Source organism: Vombatus ursinus, unplaced genomic scaffold (genome assembly GCF_900497805.2).
Source record: "Vombatus ursinus unplaced genomic scaffold, bare-nosed wombat genome assembly UNPS02011353.1, whole genome shotgun sequence".
NCBI lineage: Eukaryota > Metazoa > Chordata > Mammalia > Diprotodontia > Vombatidae > Vombatus > Vombatus ursinus.
Window position 1 is genome coordinate 4,348,314 of NW_020951131.1, and position 17,798 is coordinate 4,366,111.

At 42.9% G+C, this 17,798-nt stretch overlaps 1 pseudogene; it reads right to left on the reverse strand.

The window, feature by feature from the left end:
* Positions 1-3,318: 3,318 nt before the first annotated feature.
* LOC114038614 lies at positions 3,319-16,203 on the reverse strand (annotated as a pseudogene).
* Positions 16,204-17,798: the final 1,595 nt, after the last annotated feature.

The following is a 17,798-nucleotide window of genomic DNA, read 5'->3' on the forward strand; positions in this document are numbered from 1 at the left end:
TCCAGGAAAAAAAAAAAAAGAAAACAAACAAACAAACAAACAAAAAAACCCTGAGAAAACCTGGGTAAGGAGGCTGGAAAATCTATGCTAGATTGCTTATATCCCACATAGGCACAGGGTGGGGGATTTGGGGCTAACCGTTAATACTCACCACATGACATAAATCAATACAAGGATGAGGCATGAGGAAGGAAACATCTAATTAGGAAAACAACTGATCTGGAGAACAGATCAAGGAGAGACAATATAAGAATCATCAGAGTACCTGCAAGTTATGATAAAAAAGAATCTGGATGTAATATTACAAGAAATAATTAAGGAAAATTGCCCTGAAGTTTCTAGAAGAGGGTAAAGTAGAAATAGAAAAAAAAACAAAACCTGTTCACCACTTAAAAGAGATGCTAGGAGGAAAACTTACAGGAATGTCATAGCCAAATTTAAAAACTCCCGGGTTAAGGAGAAAATATTAGAAGCAATGAGAAAAAAATTTAAATACCGTGGAAATAGAGTCAGTATTTCACAAGACCTAGCAGCTTCTACATTAAAAGACCATAGGTCTTGGAACATTATATTTCAAAGAGCAAAAGAGGTGGGGTTGCATCCAAAAATAACTTACCCAGGTAAGTTGAGTATAATCCTGAATTTAAAAAAAAGGATATTTGATGAATTGAAAGACATTCAGGTAATTGCAACAAAAAGACCAGAACTCAATGGAAAATTCAATATAAAAGATCCAGAAGAAATAAAAGGAAAATATTAAAAACTAATTGTAAGGCACTCATTAAGATCAAACTGTTTACTTATTATATATATATGAAAGTGTTATCAGTATTCTTAAAACTGTCATCATTACTAAGATAGCTTGAAAGAAAGGAGGTGTAAGATACTGGTCTTTGTCCAGTTTCTGCCATACTGCTTTCCAATTTTTTCAACAATTGTTACCAAATAATGAATTCTTATTCCCAATTCTTAAGCCTTTATACTTGTCAAATACAAGATTATTATATTTATTTGCTGCTGTAAATTGTATGTCTACTCTATTCCATTTGGAGGAAGAAGTGGTTCCATCAATCAGAAGCTGTCCACAAAGAGAGCACTTTTTTGGGCACAGAAACTAAGCAACTTCTAGGAAAAATCCCATTTATTTGAACTTCATTGTTACTGGGAAGAGAGGGATCTAAAGGGTGCCCACAAACTCTGGTGGCAGAAGGGAATTTCTCCAGGGAGGTATAATAGCTCTTCTCAGCCAAGGGTATTGCTCAAAGGAGACAGCTTTACAGAATTCTTGGAACTCTTGGGCAAAGCACTTAGTGGACTGAGAAGGGAAAGGGTCTTCAATTGACTTGGGTCTGCACATGTTGACCCAAGGCACCAGATCTCTGCCAGCTACTTTTATTACAAGGCTAGTTGTGCTGTGTAAAGGGAAATCCTCACAGCAACCTTGACTCAGAGGGTGTTAGGGAGTTTTCAGGTTTTTAAAACAGAGAAGTGACCTGCAAAGATGGCTGTTTTAGGTTTGGCCTGGTAGCAACTTGAAGGGTAGAATGGAGGGAAGAGGCTGGAGGTAGGCGGCCACTATAGCAATTCAGGTAAAAGGGGGTAAGGCACTGAACTGGTGGAGTGTACATGACAATGAAGAATTGGTGATGAGTCAAAGAAGCATTTTAAATGAAGAAGCAAAAGGACTTTTTGGTAGATGAATAGAGAAGGTACAGGCAAACATACCAAGTTTTTAAGTCTTTGATAAATGTTGGGGAGTTGAAGACAAGAAGGCAGTTATTTGGGGGGGGTAGAATAATCACCTCAATTTGAGACAGGCTGATTTTTATGGGAGGGAATAATATCCGGATGGAGCCATATTGGAGATCTCTAAAACTATAATCCCTGAGATCAGGTGAGGTCAGAGGTGGAGCTAGAGAGGGTTAGGAATCATTGACATCAACAAAAGGGGATCAATGTGGAATCCTATTGTGCTATAAGAAATGATAAGCAGAATGGTTTCAGAAAAACCTGGGAAGACTTATGTAAACTGATGCAAAGTGAAGTGAGCAGAAGCAGGAGAACATTGTACACGGTGACAACAATATTGTAAGGATGATCAAAAGACTTAGCCGCTCTAGTCAAAACAATGATACAACACAATTCCAAAGGACCCATAATGATAAATGTTCTCAACCTCCAGAAAGAGGACTGCTGAACTCTGAGTGCAGACTGAAGCATACTGGGATTTTTTTTTACTTTATTTTTCTCACTTTTGTGTGTGTTTTCTTTTGCAACAAGTCCAATATGGAAATATGTTTTGCATGATTCCACATATGTAATCAATATCCTATTGCTTGCCTTCTCAAAGGGTAAGAGGGAAGGAGAAAATTTGGAATTCAATTTTTAAAAAAATGTTAAAAATTTTTACATATAATTGGAAAATATGTAACAAAATAAATTTTAAAAAATTTAAGGGGATCAATGAAGCCATGAAAATAAGCAGTTACTACTGGCTACCCTTTAGGGGAGTTAGCTAATTAATATTTAGACTTTCTTTTCCAAAAGTGTCAGATTTAGGGATTAAGGAGAAGGGAAGGGAATAAGAATTTATATAATGTCTCTTATATGCCAAATACTGTGCTAAGCTCTTTATAATATTAGCTCATTTGATTAAGGAACTCTGACCAAGGGAAAGAAGGTAGTAAGCAGCTGCTACAGGCCTAGTGCCTTTTTGATATTTCTAGCAGGGATAGAAGTGTGTCTTGAAGCTTTATGACCCAACAGGGTTAGCAGTGAAACATTAGCTCACTCTCTGAGATAAGTCTTCTCCTCAAGTCTTTTATCATCTGGGTTTCAGATGAAAATCTAGAAGGCTGGGGTTTTCTCCTCAGAACTGGGCATTTCTACTTTTGACTTCATGTTTCCTCAGCAAAAAGGACAGGGACCAAATTTGTGATTTCAATGACAGATGGAACTCCCTCCATTGGTACCAGTTAACACTGACTGGCCTTAGGGAGTTACCTGGATGACTGAGGTTAAATGACTTGCCCAGGGTCACACAGCAAGTCTGTATCAGAGAGAGGACTTGAACCCAGGTCTTCCTGGCTCCAAGGCCAGTTGTCTAGCCATTATGCCACAGCTGTTCCTGCAAATGCCAAGAAGAAAATCAAACTCTCTGAGACTAAAAATGACTGATGAAAAGACAATTAGTAATGGATTATTTCTATAGTTTTATTTATTCATGGATGAACAACAGTGCTGAGTCTGGTGGATTCCAGGAAAGACAGCATGTGTGCTCCAACATGCAATGCAGGCACAGTCAATGACAAGGAAGACCTAAGTCCTCCCCATCGCCGGGAAGCTTGACGCATTTTGTGTCATCATCTCAACGAGGTCATCGTAAATCTGTTCTTGGGGGTCCATGCCCCAGATAAAATCCAGATGGTTATGGGAAGGAATCATCTTGTGGTACACGAGGTTGGGGAGCTGATGGAGCAAATCTTCCACATCCTTGGGAGAGAGCAACCAGTCATTCCCCCCACTCCACGGGAAAGCAGGCGCTGTCATGTCCTCTGCTCTATAAAAGGGAGGTGTGGGCTGGGGGAAAAAAGAGGATAAATGAACACTTTCAATGGGACCTTTGGGGCAAATCCAACATTAATCCTCCAGGGCAGGGTTCTGAACCTTTGTCTGTGTCCTAGACCCCTCGGGCAGACTGATGAAATCTATGCACTCCTCAGAATCATGTCTTTAAATACAAAAAATAAAATATATTGGATGATGAAGAAAACCAAGTAGATTGAAATAACAGTTATCAAAAATCTTAAATGAAAGGAAAAGTTCATGGGCTAGAAGTTAAGAACCCTTGCCCTATGGTAATATCTCAAGCATTGATTGGTATGTGAGCTTCTAAAAAACGAGCAGGAGAATTATGTCCATCATTCATGCCAACAGTGGATAATAATCATTGACATTTATGCAGCGCATCAGTCAATAAACATTGACTAAGCCCCTAGTATGTGTCAGACACTGTGCTCAGCATTTCAAAGGTTGGTAAAGTACATTATAGGCAGCATCTTTTCTCACACCTACTTTTGACGCAGGTGGAAATTGAGTTCTACAGACTTGCCCAGGTTCCAACCGCTAAATTCCAACAGGGTCCAATAACAGCAAATTCCAAAGGACATGAACCCTGGTCTTCCAAATTCCACATCCAGCCCCCAAGCACTGCACTAAACTACCTCTCCATATAGGTGATACTTCACACAAGCTCTGAAAAATCTTATTCCATGCTGATTGAAGGGAGTTGGATCCTTTGTGCTGATTTTCAAAACTCCACTCAGTCTTTATGCAGAGGTTTGTAAGTCTGCTTGGATGGAGAGAGCAGCCCCATTGGTTGAATCTCAATTCCTTGAAGGCTTGAAGTGAACAGAGTGCTTCAGGAGAATTCTCTCTTTTGTCTCCTATGCTCTGCTCCAACAGTACTTTGTGTCTGGGTCAGAAAGAAAATTTGGAAGAAACTCCTGGCTCCAATACTTGCCATGTTTTTCCTTCAGACATATCTACCTATCTCTTATGCTGATCTTGACATGCCTACCATCCATGCCATGTCCCTGGGTTCAATTTTTGAAAAGGGAGGGAATTATGTGCAGGAGATCAGTATTGAAGTGAGTATGAGCTATGGAGGCCCCAGTGGTGGAGGAAAGAGTGCTTGACTTCAAGTCAGGAGAGACCTAGGTTCAATTATTTTCTCCAGTGCTTACTAGTTTTGTTGCCACAGAACTGATTCCTCTGTAAAATGGGGATTATAATATCTGCAATGTCCATCTCACAAGGGGTTGGGAGGCTCAAATGAGATAATGTGGGTATAGTGCTTTGCAAAGCTTAAAGAGCTTTAGAAATGCTATTGATTCTTCTCTTCTGGAAAGAGAGGAACATCCAGGCAGTCACGGGCCTTCAAGATCATTGATTCTGAGTTGGACACCTTAGAAATGGTCAAATCCAACCCTCTTATTTTATAGACGAGAGAGCTGAGGCCCAGAGATCCCGAGCTCAACAGCTTCTTCCCTTAACTTCATTCAATAATTCAACAAGTCTCTTCTGGTCCCTTATTTTTTGAAACCCATTTGTGGTTTCATTGGTATCCACAACTGCCAGCCAAGAAATTCTATCTACCAAACCAGATCAGCACCAGCTCTGGGACTTATGGTCATAAATTGTTGCCTGGGACACAGGGATAATGTGATTTGCCTTCGGTTATACAACCAGGTGAGTCAGAGTCAGAAGCACAAGCCAGGTTTCTCTGACCCCTCAGTCTGCTCTCTAGACAATCAATCCACCGCCCGTTTCTTACGAAGGATACAATTAACAAATGTAACTCATCGGAATGTGGCCATTTCTCAAATTCCTTGATTTTAGCCATGCAAAGCAGAGAGGAAGACCTGAAGAGACGGGGAAGAGTTTGGAGTGAGGGGAACTAGAATTTGGCAAGGTACCAAGAAGCAAGGGGAGGCCAGCCCAAGTTAAGAAAGCCAGGGAAGAGAATGGAGATGCTGAATTTGGGGGATATAAGTAGGAAGTAGAGATAGAATGGCACAGAGTGAGCCGGTGGGAGGGGGCCAGAGTCAAATCTTGCTTGGGATAGCCCTAGGGCATAACAGGTTCCCATTCCTCTCATATCTGCAAGATCTCATCAGTATGGATAACAATCAATCAACCAATAAGAATTTGTTAAGCACCTACTTTGTACCAGACACTGTGGTCCATAAGACAGTGGAGAATAAAGTCACACACACACACACATGCACACACACACGCACACACACACACACACACACACACACTAATGTTAATAGTAACTGCTTGGTGATTGTACTTGAAAATCACTTTGGTCAAAGAATGCCTCAGCATGAGGTCAGATTGATGATGAGGCTTTCCAGCTTTTGCATGGCTGACAGTGTGGAGTCAGTCCATTTCTGGTCAGAGCCTTTCACTTATTTAGGACCTGTTCTCCCTTCTGCTTGTGATCAGCTGGCAGAATCCTACAGAGCCCAAGATCCCCTCCTCACCAGAGATGAGGGATCAGAGGAGAAAGCCTTTAGTTTGGGACATCCCATCTTTTAGGACTAAATCCACAGCAAGATTTGGGGTCTTGACTTCACACATTTGGCATGTCACAAGCCAGAAGAGACTCTGCCAAAATGCTCTGGCAGACATACCTGGTTAAAGTGCATTATGTTCTGGATTGGGCTTCCCCAATCATAAGCTTGGAACTGATCAGTTTTCAAAGCTTGGAATGAGATGGGAAACAATGGACAAGCCCCCAGCCCCCACATCAGTGTCCTTCTCAGGCCAGCATCAAAGGCCTTGTTAGCTAAACTTAACATCTAGCAATGAGTGGTCAAAGGATTCCTCCGAGCAAAGGCTCTAACCTGGGCCTCATGCTTTGTGGTTGGTAGTGTTGCTTTTAATATCCCGATAACTGTATTTCATTATATAATGAGTTTCCTTTGTATGTTCCAATGTATTTTGTTTAATGCATTTTAAACATGATTCTGAGAAGAAGCCTATGGGCTTCACCTGCCCAAGGGGTCCAAGACCCAAATAAGGTCCAAACCTCCTGCATCAGACAAATGCATGGGTGGGAAAAGGCCACTTAATGTGTCCCATTCCAATTAAATAAGCTCATAATAAATGAAGGCTGCATTCAGGATCCCCTGTGCTAAACCCCCAAAATAAGTCAGGCTTCCAGAAGCCCCGGCTCCTGGAAGGATGCAGCAAGTGAGTGGCTAAGTGCATCTATGTTCATCTGCAATGCGGAGAATGGAAAGCCTGGGGGACAGGGACAGAAAGGGCTTCACAGAGTAGGTGGCAGTGAGCAGCCTTGGAGGGATGATGATGTCTGACAGGTGGAGAAGACATAGGGATACACTCTAGGCATGAGGTCAGGTTAGGTGTGAATGCACAGAGGCAGGAGATGAAACTGGAAGCTTACGTCAGTTTGGCTGGAGCACAGAGTACAGAATGGGGAAGAATGTGAAATGAAGCTAGAAGGGTCAGTGGGGGGGGGAACGGTGGAGACTTTGATGTCCCCAGCTGGCTGAGGACATGGTCCTTCCTCTACTCATAGTGATGGGGAATCATCACCTAGCCCCAGGATCCCATTGCTTCCTTCCCAGTCCGTACCTGCCACTGGTGAAACAGGGTCTGCACCGATGTTCCTGATACATGAGAAAGGTACATGTCCAAGCGACTCTGGAAGAAAGACACATGGCAGGTAGAAGGTGGTCTCAAGGAGGGAAAGCTGGAGGGAAACTGAGCTAGGCCCAAGGCTGCTGGGAAGGTCCTTAGGTGAGGCTGTCTTTCTCTGCAAGTCTATTAAACCCCAGGACACCGTAACAAAAACATGATCTCTCATCTGTGGTCTTCCCACCCTCCCTGCCCCAGGCCACAGTTTTTAGCAACGAAGTCGGATCTGAATCAAAGTCTTCTGACTCCCAGACCAGTGCTCTTTTCACTGTGCAATGGAAGATGCAGAGAAGGTCCTGAGCACATTCAAATTAGGATGCTATCAGGAGTAGAAGACAAGGTCATTTCCCCAATCTGTATGCCTCCACATGCTACTTTTTTAGCCTACAGTTAGTTGGGGATGGGGCCCTGTGGGTGGGAGGAAAGTAGGTGACCATAGTGGGCTATAGATTTCCTTGGACTTTGGTTGTCAGTCACAGCCATGGACCTGTAGCTCTTTCCATAATAATAGTTAATATTTATACAGTGCTTACTATGTGCCAGGCACTGTGTGAGCAATAATTATCTCATTTAATCTTCTTAACAACCCTAAGAGGTAGGTGCTTCTCATATTCCCATTTTACAGATGAGGAAACTGAGGTGGTGACTTGCCCAGAGTCATATAGCTAGTAAGTATCTGAGGCCAGATTTGAACTCATCTTCCTGATTCCAGATCCCATACTTTCTCCACTTCACCACTGAGCTGCCCTGCTGGGATAGGTGGGATGAGGGTTGGAGCTTGGGAAGGCAGGATCCTCGGCCCCTGGATAGGAAAACCCCCAAGGGCTCTTTTCATGGAAGGATGGGACAAATTCTCTGCAGCTGTGTAGCTCAACGTCTCTAGGGGTGAGTAGGGGAGGGGGACCCACAATTCATACAAACCATATTTAAGTTCTTTTGATTGTATCCACACATGATGAATATGGCATTCACACAAATCTGGTCGAGGACCTTGCAGCCACAGATACGAGTGGCAATGAATTTCTCCAAATGAATGTTTGTGAAGAATGCTCTGTCACCAAATAAAATCTGCAAAATCAATCTGAAACAACCACGTTGGAGAATCATGGCTGCATCCCCAGCCAAGACTCAGTAAGGGACTTACTTCCTTTGCCTGCTGGCTGAGCATTCTCCTTGTCTGGTCTCCCTGCTGGGGTCCAGGGGCTCTCCTATTCCCTTCATTCTGTTTCGTTACCTCCTACTTAGACATAGCTCTAAGTTGGCACTGAAGGAAGGAAGAGCTGTGAACCTAGGAGGACGTGAGGACAACTAGCCCAACCTTTTTGCTTTATAAATGAGGAAACTGAAGCCTACAGATGTTGGGGGATTTGCCCCAGGTTACACAGGAACAGGGCCCTCAGGTACAGGGTCCACAGGTACAGAGAATTAGATCCAGGCTTTGACCCCAGGTCCTCCAACTCCAAAGTCAGTATTCTTTCCAATGCGATTTACAATGATATTTCTTAATTATCATTAATGATTAAAGTAAGGTTTTGAAATATTTCTCACATGTAAACTAATAGTTCTTAATGTGTGTATTTTCATCCTGAGTTGTGAGAGAGAGGAGAGGAGAGAGGGTCATGCAGGTGATCCCACTGATCAGGTATCGCTTGATTTCCCACTCAGCTGCACTCACTAGGAATTTCTTTGGCTTCCCCACTACACCCACAGCAAACTCAAAGTTGGGAAATCTCATCATGTGCAAGGTCCAATCAGCCTTGTGGCTCACACCTCATCTATCCCCTCTGTCCCTCTGATTGGACAGGGAGCCAGAAGCTCCTCCATTTAAGGACAGGGAACAGGGAATAGAATCTCCTCACTTCCCACCCGACAGCCCTTATTCTAAACCTGTTAGACTTCTCCCCCAGACCCCTGATGTGGGACCTCCCCCATGCCTTGGGCAGTATTTTGGAGATTGTTGTCTTCTCCCTTTAGATTATAAACTACTTAAGACCGCAGACTTTCTTTTTTGTATTTGTATGTTCAAAGGTTAGCACAGCCCCGGCACACAGTAGGTGCTCAATATAGATTATTGACTGGTGAAGCAAACTCCTGTGGAAACTCACTCTAGCAATACAGATTTGCAAGTCTTGGATAAGGCACAACCAGAGACAGCTGCCCCAAGAGGTTACGTGAGAGTGGAGGGTCACGTAGCTAGGATGTGGCAAGCGCAGGATTGCGTTTGGGGTTTTCCAGCTCCAAGGCCAGCCCTTTCTCCTCTGCCCCACATTGCCTCTCAGAGCAGTCTTAACCCTTCAGTCAGAGTTGTTCAATACCTCTGACTCTAACCCAAGCGTAACCGATGTCGACCCTCTGACTCTGACTCTATCTCATGGCATCACTGAACTCGTCTATGACCCATCACCATCTTCCCCAGCCTGGGATGGCTCAGTACTTGACTGTAAGTGACTCTGGTTGTCCTTATTTGGACATTCTCTTCCTCTGAGGTTTCTCTAGGGGTTCAGCTAGCTGGGACAGAGCATGGGGGCTGGATTTAGAGGCAAGAAGATCTGAGTTCAAAATCTACCTCAGACACTTATTCTCTGGGTAACTTTGGGCAAATAACTTAAATTTAAGCCTCAAGTTTCTCTTCTGTAAAATGGGGATAAATACAGCACCTGCCTTCCAATATTGTGAGAATCAAATGAGGTAACATATGTAAAGCACTTCATAATCCTTAAATTACTAGATAAATGCTAGTAATAATAATAAGTAATGATAGTAGATAATAGTAACAATACTAATAATTCTGAGTCTAAATAAGAAGTTACATTAAAAGAGCTCCTCAAATGTCCTGGACCCCCAATCTCATAAGTGTCTTCCTGGGTTATAAAGGGAGAGATGAACGTAGTAAGTGCAGTTCAGGAGTAAGTAACCTTATAAAACAGAAGGGTGGACAGAAACTGCCACTTGTTGGGGTTGGTCTGAGTTGAACCTTTTGCTGTTAAGAGAAAGTTAGGGTCTAGAGGAGGCATTATAGCGTAGTGAAAGGACTTAAGACCGCAGGCTTTCTTTTTTTGTATTTGTATGTCCAAAGGTTAGCACAGCCCCGGCACACAGTAGGTGCTCAATATTGATTATTGACTGGTGAAGCAAACTCCTGTGGAAACTCACTCTAGCAATACAGATTTGCAAGTCTTGGATAAGGCACAACCAGAGACAGCTGCCCCAAGAGGTTACGTGAGAGTGGAGGGTCACGTAGCTAGGGTGTGGCAAGGACAGGATTGCGTTTGGGGTTTTCCAGCCCAGAGGACCTGGGTGTGAATCCTGCTGGACAAGCTATGTGACCTTGGTAAGATCCCTTTCCCTCCCATTTGCCCTTTGGTTTAGTGATGGGTGTAGGATGTGATTTAGTTGCATGTGGTTTAGTGATAAGGGGGTCTTCCAGCTCTAAGGGATTTTTTTTTTAATGTTCTGAATCCACAGAAGGGTTTTAACTGAGACAATCACTGAATCGACTTGGGAGAGCCACATACCTTGAACATTTTCTTGGTAAACAACAAGAAAATATCTAAGGGACTCTTCATGTGTTTCATGGCAGTGGCAGGAGACAAAGCAAAAAGGGCTTTGACCTTCTCAGCCAGAGCTTGGTCTGTAGAAAACGCGATGAAAGCTAAAAGAGAACAAGAACCGCGTGACAACTGAGCCGAAGGACCCCAAGTGTGCTGGAAGTGAGAGCCGCGGGAGGGGCGGGCAAAGGCTTCTGAGCTCAGTTATTACGGTTCTCGGGGATTTCTAGAGGCCAAGGCTGGTGTGCTCCAGGCATTTGGGACAAACTCTGAAACAAGAGAGCAGCAGAGTTTGAGAGGCTCTGCTCACTTGCACACTTGGATAAAAAGAGAGCTGGCATACATGGATCCCCAATTCCCATGCCAACGTGATTTGCTTCTCTAACAGGAACACAAGCCATAGAACATGACAAGATCTGAAGATTCATCAGCTCAGGCCCCAGAACTGGCTTGTGTAGGAATAACAAGGGATGGTGGGATTATAGATCAAAAGCCAAGAAGGGACCTTAGAGGTCATCTGGTCAAACCTCCTTGCTTGACTATGGGGCAAATCATCTGCTATGTAGGAATCAGAAGCTCAGAGCAGGCTGTCCAAGGTCATGTGGGAGCAAGTGGCAAGCCCAGGGTTCCCTCCAAATCCTGTGTTTTCTCTATTCTGACTCCGGCCCCCACCTTCTTGGGGAGATACTGGGAAACTGGCAAGCCAAATGATCAGTTTTCTCCTATCTTGCCATGCACATATAACATAAGCTTGATTCTCTTTAAAGCAAAACTCATGGGGAAATTCTTCATTTGAGAAGAATGCTCCAAGACAAATTTATGCTGGTTTTTTTTTTTTTTTTTTGCTTATAAACCATTTGGGTAGGCTGGAATATGGGCACCCAGCTCCTGACAGATTAGAAGCAGCAAATTAAAACTAAGAAGCAGAGGAGCTCCCAGAGGCAGGAACACTAAGAACCACTGGGCATCTGAGCTGCCAGCCTAATACCAAAGGAAAAGACAGGAAAAATAGTCTAAAACCCGGGGCCATTGAGTGTAAAGTTCAGTTCAACACCCCTCAATAGCCCCAGAGGCCTCCAATATCCACTAGCTCTACGTCATCCTTTTATATCAATCAATCAACATCTGTTAAGTACCTACTATGTGCCAGATCTTGTGTTCAGCCCAGTAATATCTTTTTAAGAAATCAAGAAGAGGTGTAGAAATTTGACCATCAAAATGGTTACAATCCCCAAAGCTTTGAAAATGTAAAGACACTGCTTTGTTTGCCTGGAAAACAAGCTGTTACTAAATAGTAATTCATTATTGCTAGCTGAAGCAAGGGATTTGAATTACATGCATTCACAGCAGGAGAGGCAGACCATGAAATCATAAGCAGGTCTCAAAGCCTGGGCCTACATGGCCTGGGTTTGGCCACTTTATGGCTTTCTAGGTGAGCTGAGAAACCAAAGGAGAAAGTGGGGATGGGAGGACGGCAAATGCTAAGTGGGGATAGAATGACACTGGGAGGGAAGAAGAAATGTAGGAGGTGGATGAAGTGGGGATAGAATGACACTGGGAGGGAAGAAGAAATGTAGGAGGTGGATGAAGTGGGGATAGAATGACGCTGGGAGGGAAGAAGAAATGTAGGAGGTGGATGAAGTGGGGATAGAATGACGCTGGGAGAGAAGAAGAAATGTAGGAGGTGGATGAAGGTATGGAGTAGTACCCAGTGACCACTGTTCTGGTATGACCAGAACACTCTAGGAACTGCTCTTGAAAGTTCATAGGGTCATAGACTTTGGACCGGAAGGTACCTTAGAGGCTATTGCCAACAACCCCGCATTTTACAGATAAGAAAACGGAGAACTGGAGAAGTAAAATGGCTTCCTCAGTCAGAGAGCTAGTGAGGGTCTTAGGCAGGATCTGAACTCAGACCTTCTTGACCCCAAGTCCAGTACTCTAGCCTCTAGGCCACTAAGGCGGCGCTTTTCATCAACCTGCACAGAGACACTGTTCTTTTCCTATGCGAATGCTTTTCCTCATAGTATCTTCAGGTTAGTGATTCCTAGTGTTCCCACAGGCCTTTGCAAGGATGTCAGAGTCTCCAGAAGCCCAGTAAAATACTGGTCTAGGCTTCTGATTCCACAAGGGTGAGGAAGAAGTAATACTTACGCATATCTACTTTTAAATGGCTCGGTGTCTAGCGTTACATAATAGAGAAGGACCAAGAAACAGATCCAGCCTCTATCATGGGTAGAGTGTGGTGAGACCTTACTAAGGGCAGGGGCTCTAGCTTAGTGGTTCTTTTGTGCTATTTTGTTTGCTTTTTGCTTAGGCCTTACACTGTGATTTGCATACAGTAAGCCCTTAATAAATGGCTGCTGATACCAGCATACCTTGGAGATGATGCAGGTTCAGTTGAGAGCACCACAATAAAGTGAATAGTGCAATAAAATGAGTCACGAGAATTTTTCTTGTTTCCCAGTGCATATAAAAGTTATATTTATACTTGTGGTCTATTAAATGTGCAATAGTATTATATCTGAAAACAATAATGTACATACCTTAATTTAAAAATACTTTGTTGTTAAAAAACGCTAACCATCCTGTGAGCCTTCACCAAGTCATCTTTTTTGCAAGGTGGGGGTCTTGCCTCGATGTTGATGGCTGCTGACTGATCAGGGTAGTGGTTGCTAAAGATGGAGATGAGTCAATTTCTTAAAATAAGATAACAGTGAAGTTTGCCACATCAATTATCTCCTCCTGTCACTCAGAGGCCACTGTAGTGTTATTACTTGGCCTAATTTCAATACTGTTTTGTCTCAGGGAAGAGGGAGAGAAATGGGAATGGTCAGTTAGTGGAACAGTCGGAACACACACAACTTTTATTGATTAAGTTCATTGTCTTACATGGATGGGTTCAGGTAGCCCCCAAACAATTACAGAAGCAACATCAAAGATCACTGACCACAGATCGCCATAACAGATATAATAATAATGAAAAAGCCTGAAGTCTTGCAAAAATTACCAAAATGTGACATGGAAACATGATATGAGCTCGTTGCATCGGAAAAATGGGGTCAATAGACTTATTCAACTCAGGGTTGCCAGAAACCTTCAATTTGTAAAAACAAAAGAAAACAAAACAAACCATGATATCTTCAAAGTTCAATAAAGTAAAGTATGCTTGCATTGAATGAATGTAATATCATCTCTGTCATCTGATCTGAAGGGACACCAGGAAGAGATCACCCACACAAACTTGTTAGAATCATATACTGAATATACCATATACTCCCATTATTATAGGCAGGTAGGTTATGGGCAGATAGTTGCTGCAGGTCCTAGAGTTAGGAAGTCTTGAGCTCAAAACCTATGTCAGACACAGGTCTTGGCAAGTCATTTACTCTGTGCCCACCTCAGTTACATCATCTGTAAAATGGGGAGAATAATAATACTTATCTCCTAGGGTAGTTGTGAGGATAAAATCAGATAGGATTTGTAAAGTGTTTTGCAAGGCTTAAAACACTATATGAATGCTAGTTATTATTATTAGAATTTCATTCTTTGGAGTTTATAAGCATCTCCTTTTAAAATACAAATATCCCTTAAAGGGATAACATGTTGAACTCTCCTTGGTTATACATATCTTAGCAAGAATTAGTGTAATTGGTTTAATCAGCAGCTTTCTTCCTAACCTCTGTCTGAGAGTAGGAAGCTACAGGAAGGGGAGCTTGCCTAGTTATGGTCCATGTTCAAAGATGTTCATGTTCCAGGTCAAAGGAAGTAACATTATGCAAACCAGAACCAGGCTCAAAGCCAGAACTTTGATCAAGATGCATGACAAGTCAACCATTTCATATGCCAGTCAGCCTGCACATACCTATAGTGGAACCCTGGGAGTGGCCCACATAGTACAGTTGCTCATGGCCAGTCATCTCCAAAATAAAGTTGATTGTGGCAGGAGGGTCATATTTAGCCATTTCATCAAAACTGTAAGAATGAGACAAAAGTAATGTGAGTGCACCCATATCAAGGCTGTAATGTCACAAGATGGGAAAGCTATGCAAAATTGGTTGAAGGTGAGTGGGGGCTCATTTGCCTCCTTTCAAATTTCACTGAGTCACAGAATATTGGCTTTGCAAAGGATCTTGGGAGGGATGAATTTCAGCCTATACCTGAGTAGGAATTCCCTTGACCAGAACTATTAAACATGCAATCAATTCATGGGCCACATGGGTGAAACGAGATTAAAATTTAAAAAAAAAATAAAAACACACTGCATCATAATATCATAGTTTAAAACTACATCAATGTGACCCAGAGGAATCCAGATGAATGGTTCAGTGGTCCCTGTTTCTATCTGCGCTTCCTCTTTTCCAGCCGCTGAACTAGACCTTTAAGGATGGGGAGCCCATCTCTCCCATGTAAGCCCATTGTCCATTTGGCTGGCTTGATTTCTGCTATGTTGTGTGATGGAACATTACCCAACTTTCTTAAATGTGCCCACTTATTGTCTCAAAAAGATTCTTTCCCTTTCAACATAAGGAAAATGAGAGAATAAGCCAAGAGTGTGGAATAATGAAGGTTTTCTTCTCTGTTCCTAGACTGTACACAATAAACATGCTGCTAAATAAGAAATGGGGTGATTGGATAAAGGCAGTAAGCAAAATTTCCTCATTTTAATTGTTTTCCTACCTGAAAGCCCAGGATTCTGATGAATCTGGGGGAGAGTAAAAATTTTTCCTGGACCAGGTACTCCCCCAGCTGTTCCCCATCCACACATCATAGCGCGCTTCAAACAGCATGAAGGCTGAGCTGCTGTTTGGCAGGTTTAAAATCCAGTCCCTGGCAGAAGTGAGAAGACCATGCTGAAGATAAGTGACAGGCTGTGGACCTGAAAAGCCAAGGAGAGTGGGAAACTTATGGAAAACTAGCAGCTGGCCCTTCCCTTGGGCTTCCAAAAGAAGCTCCTATAGCAGAGCCTCTATACATCTTACCTTTCCTTGAACTATTTTTCCCATGAGGAACTCTATTGAGTGTCAGGACATAGCCATCTTCAGTCACAACTTCATACTCTTCATTTGGATAGCCTCAGTAAGCAATGATTTGACGCTGGGTAGAGAAAAAACACATCTCTTACCTTTGGAGAATGAAATTGTCCCTTTTCTTGTTTTGAACATTGTGTTTAATTTACAGACTCTCAGACTTCTAGCCATTTGAATCAGAGTTATATCCAATACTGCAACATATATATATATATATATATGTTTATATATATATATATATATGTTTATATATATATATATATATTTTTTTTTTCTGAAAGACAACTTACAACATTCATATTGACCTCTGAGTCATCAGGTTTTCCTTTGCCAAAGAAGTCATGTGTTGTTCCAAGCAAATGGAGCATACTCAAGGCTGCTAAAAGTCACTACATTTTGGATTTACCTGTAATGGGAGAGTCGTTAGTGCTTTGTAAACAAGGCAAGAATTAGCAAAAGCCATGGGATCTGGGCCAGTCCCATGGGGATATATGTTACAATTCTCCTTCATGGTCAAGTAGGAGCACTTGGAGGCTGGGCCTCACAGCATTGGGGCAGGTTGCTAACTTGCTCATCCTTTGTTTCAAAGAGGACCAATGACATCATGGGGTGACATCTTGACTCGTGCGTAAACTGGATTTAAGTGAGGCAGAGTTGCAAAATCATCAGCATCAGTCTCTCTTCCAGAGTCATCCAAGTGCAGTAGTAGGACAAAAGACAAGACAACTGGTGATGGCCCGGGATGCAGTGGGATGACCTTGGGGTTTTCAATGTCTAACCAAGCTCTAAGCATTTCACAGCACATGGTTCTGCTGCCTTTGTGGCCATTGGGACAAATTGTTCTCATGCACCCATTCCACTAGGGAAGTCCTCAGATGCTTGGGGTAGACACCCTTCCATCTCACTGATTGGTTTGACGCCTGTCAGTTACCTTCAACCTGGTTTATCCCATCCCAGGGTCTGCGGGCCGTGCCCATTCTACAGCTTCTGAAGCCACAGGTCAGAGTTGGGTGAAAGGCGGAAGAGCAGCCTAGAAAAGGAAATCAGTAAGCCCTCACACCAGAGGTGCTTGTTCTCCCTGACACACACAGAAGTGGGCATGCACTTTTGATGCTTCCAGGCACTAGGGTTGAAAACTCAAAGTCTCCTTGATTTTTGTCCCTTTCTCATCCCTAATGTCCCATCAGTTGCCAAGTATTGTGGATTTTTCCTCCATAGCATCCCTCACACCCATGCTCTTCTCTTCCCCAACACAGCTATTACTCTAGTTCATGTCCTCATCACCTGACACCTGAATTCTCCTAGGAACCTTCTCAGGTTCCTCCCCTCTCTAATTCATCCTCTGCACTGCTTCCAAACATACTTTCATAATGTAAAGGGCTTACTAGGTCTTTTGCTCAAGTGACCTACTTCCCTCTAGGATAAAAATCAAAGTGTTCCTTTTGGCCCTTGACAAATTCCAGTTTGACTTTAAGCCACCTCCCCTCACTCCATGTGTCAATCTGGTCTTGTCATTCCCTGCACACAACAATCCATTGCCTCTCTCCATGCTTTTTCAGAGCCTGTCTGTCCTCCACTCTTGGAATGCACTCCCTCTTCAACACATCATTAAGCCCCTATTGTGTATCAAGGACTGTGCTACCTCCAAACTCCATCTCACTGACTCTGAGGTCTGAGGTCTGAGGTCAAATGTTCCTTTCCAGCTAGTTTGTGCTTTGTTTTCTCTGGCTGTAGGCTTTCCCTCCAATAGAGTCTAACTTGCTTGAGGGTAGGGAGTGTGTGGGATTCTGTGTGCCCATATGGATTGATTGAATCAATGGTAGAGTAATTTATCCATTCCAACATGACAAAGCTAAGACTTAAAATAGGATCTGATTCCAAATCCTGTGCTTTCCCCATTGTGCTTGGTGGATAGTGAAAAATAGCCTGCCTTTTCCTGGCATCTCTCCTCCCCTTAACCTTTCAAAGGCTCCTGAAGGCACAACATTTT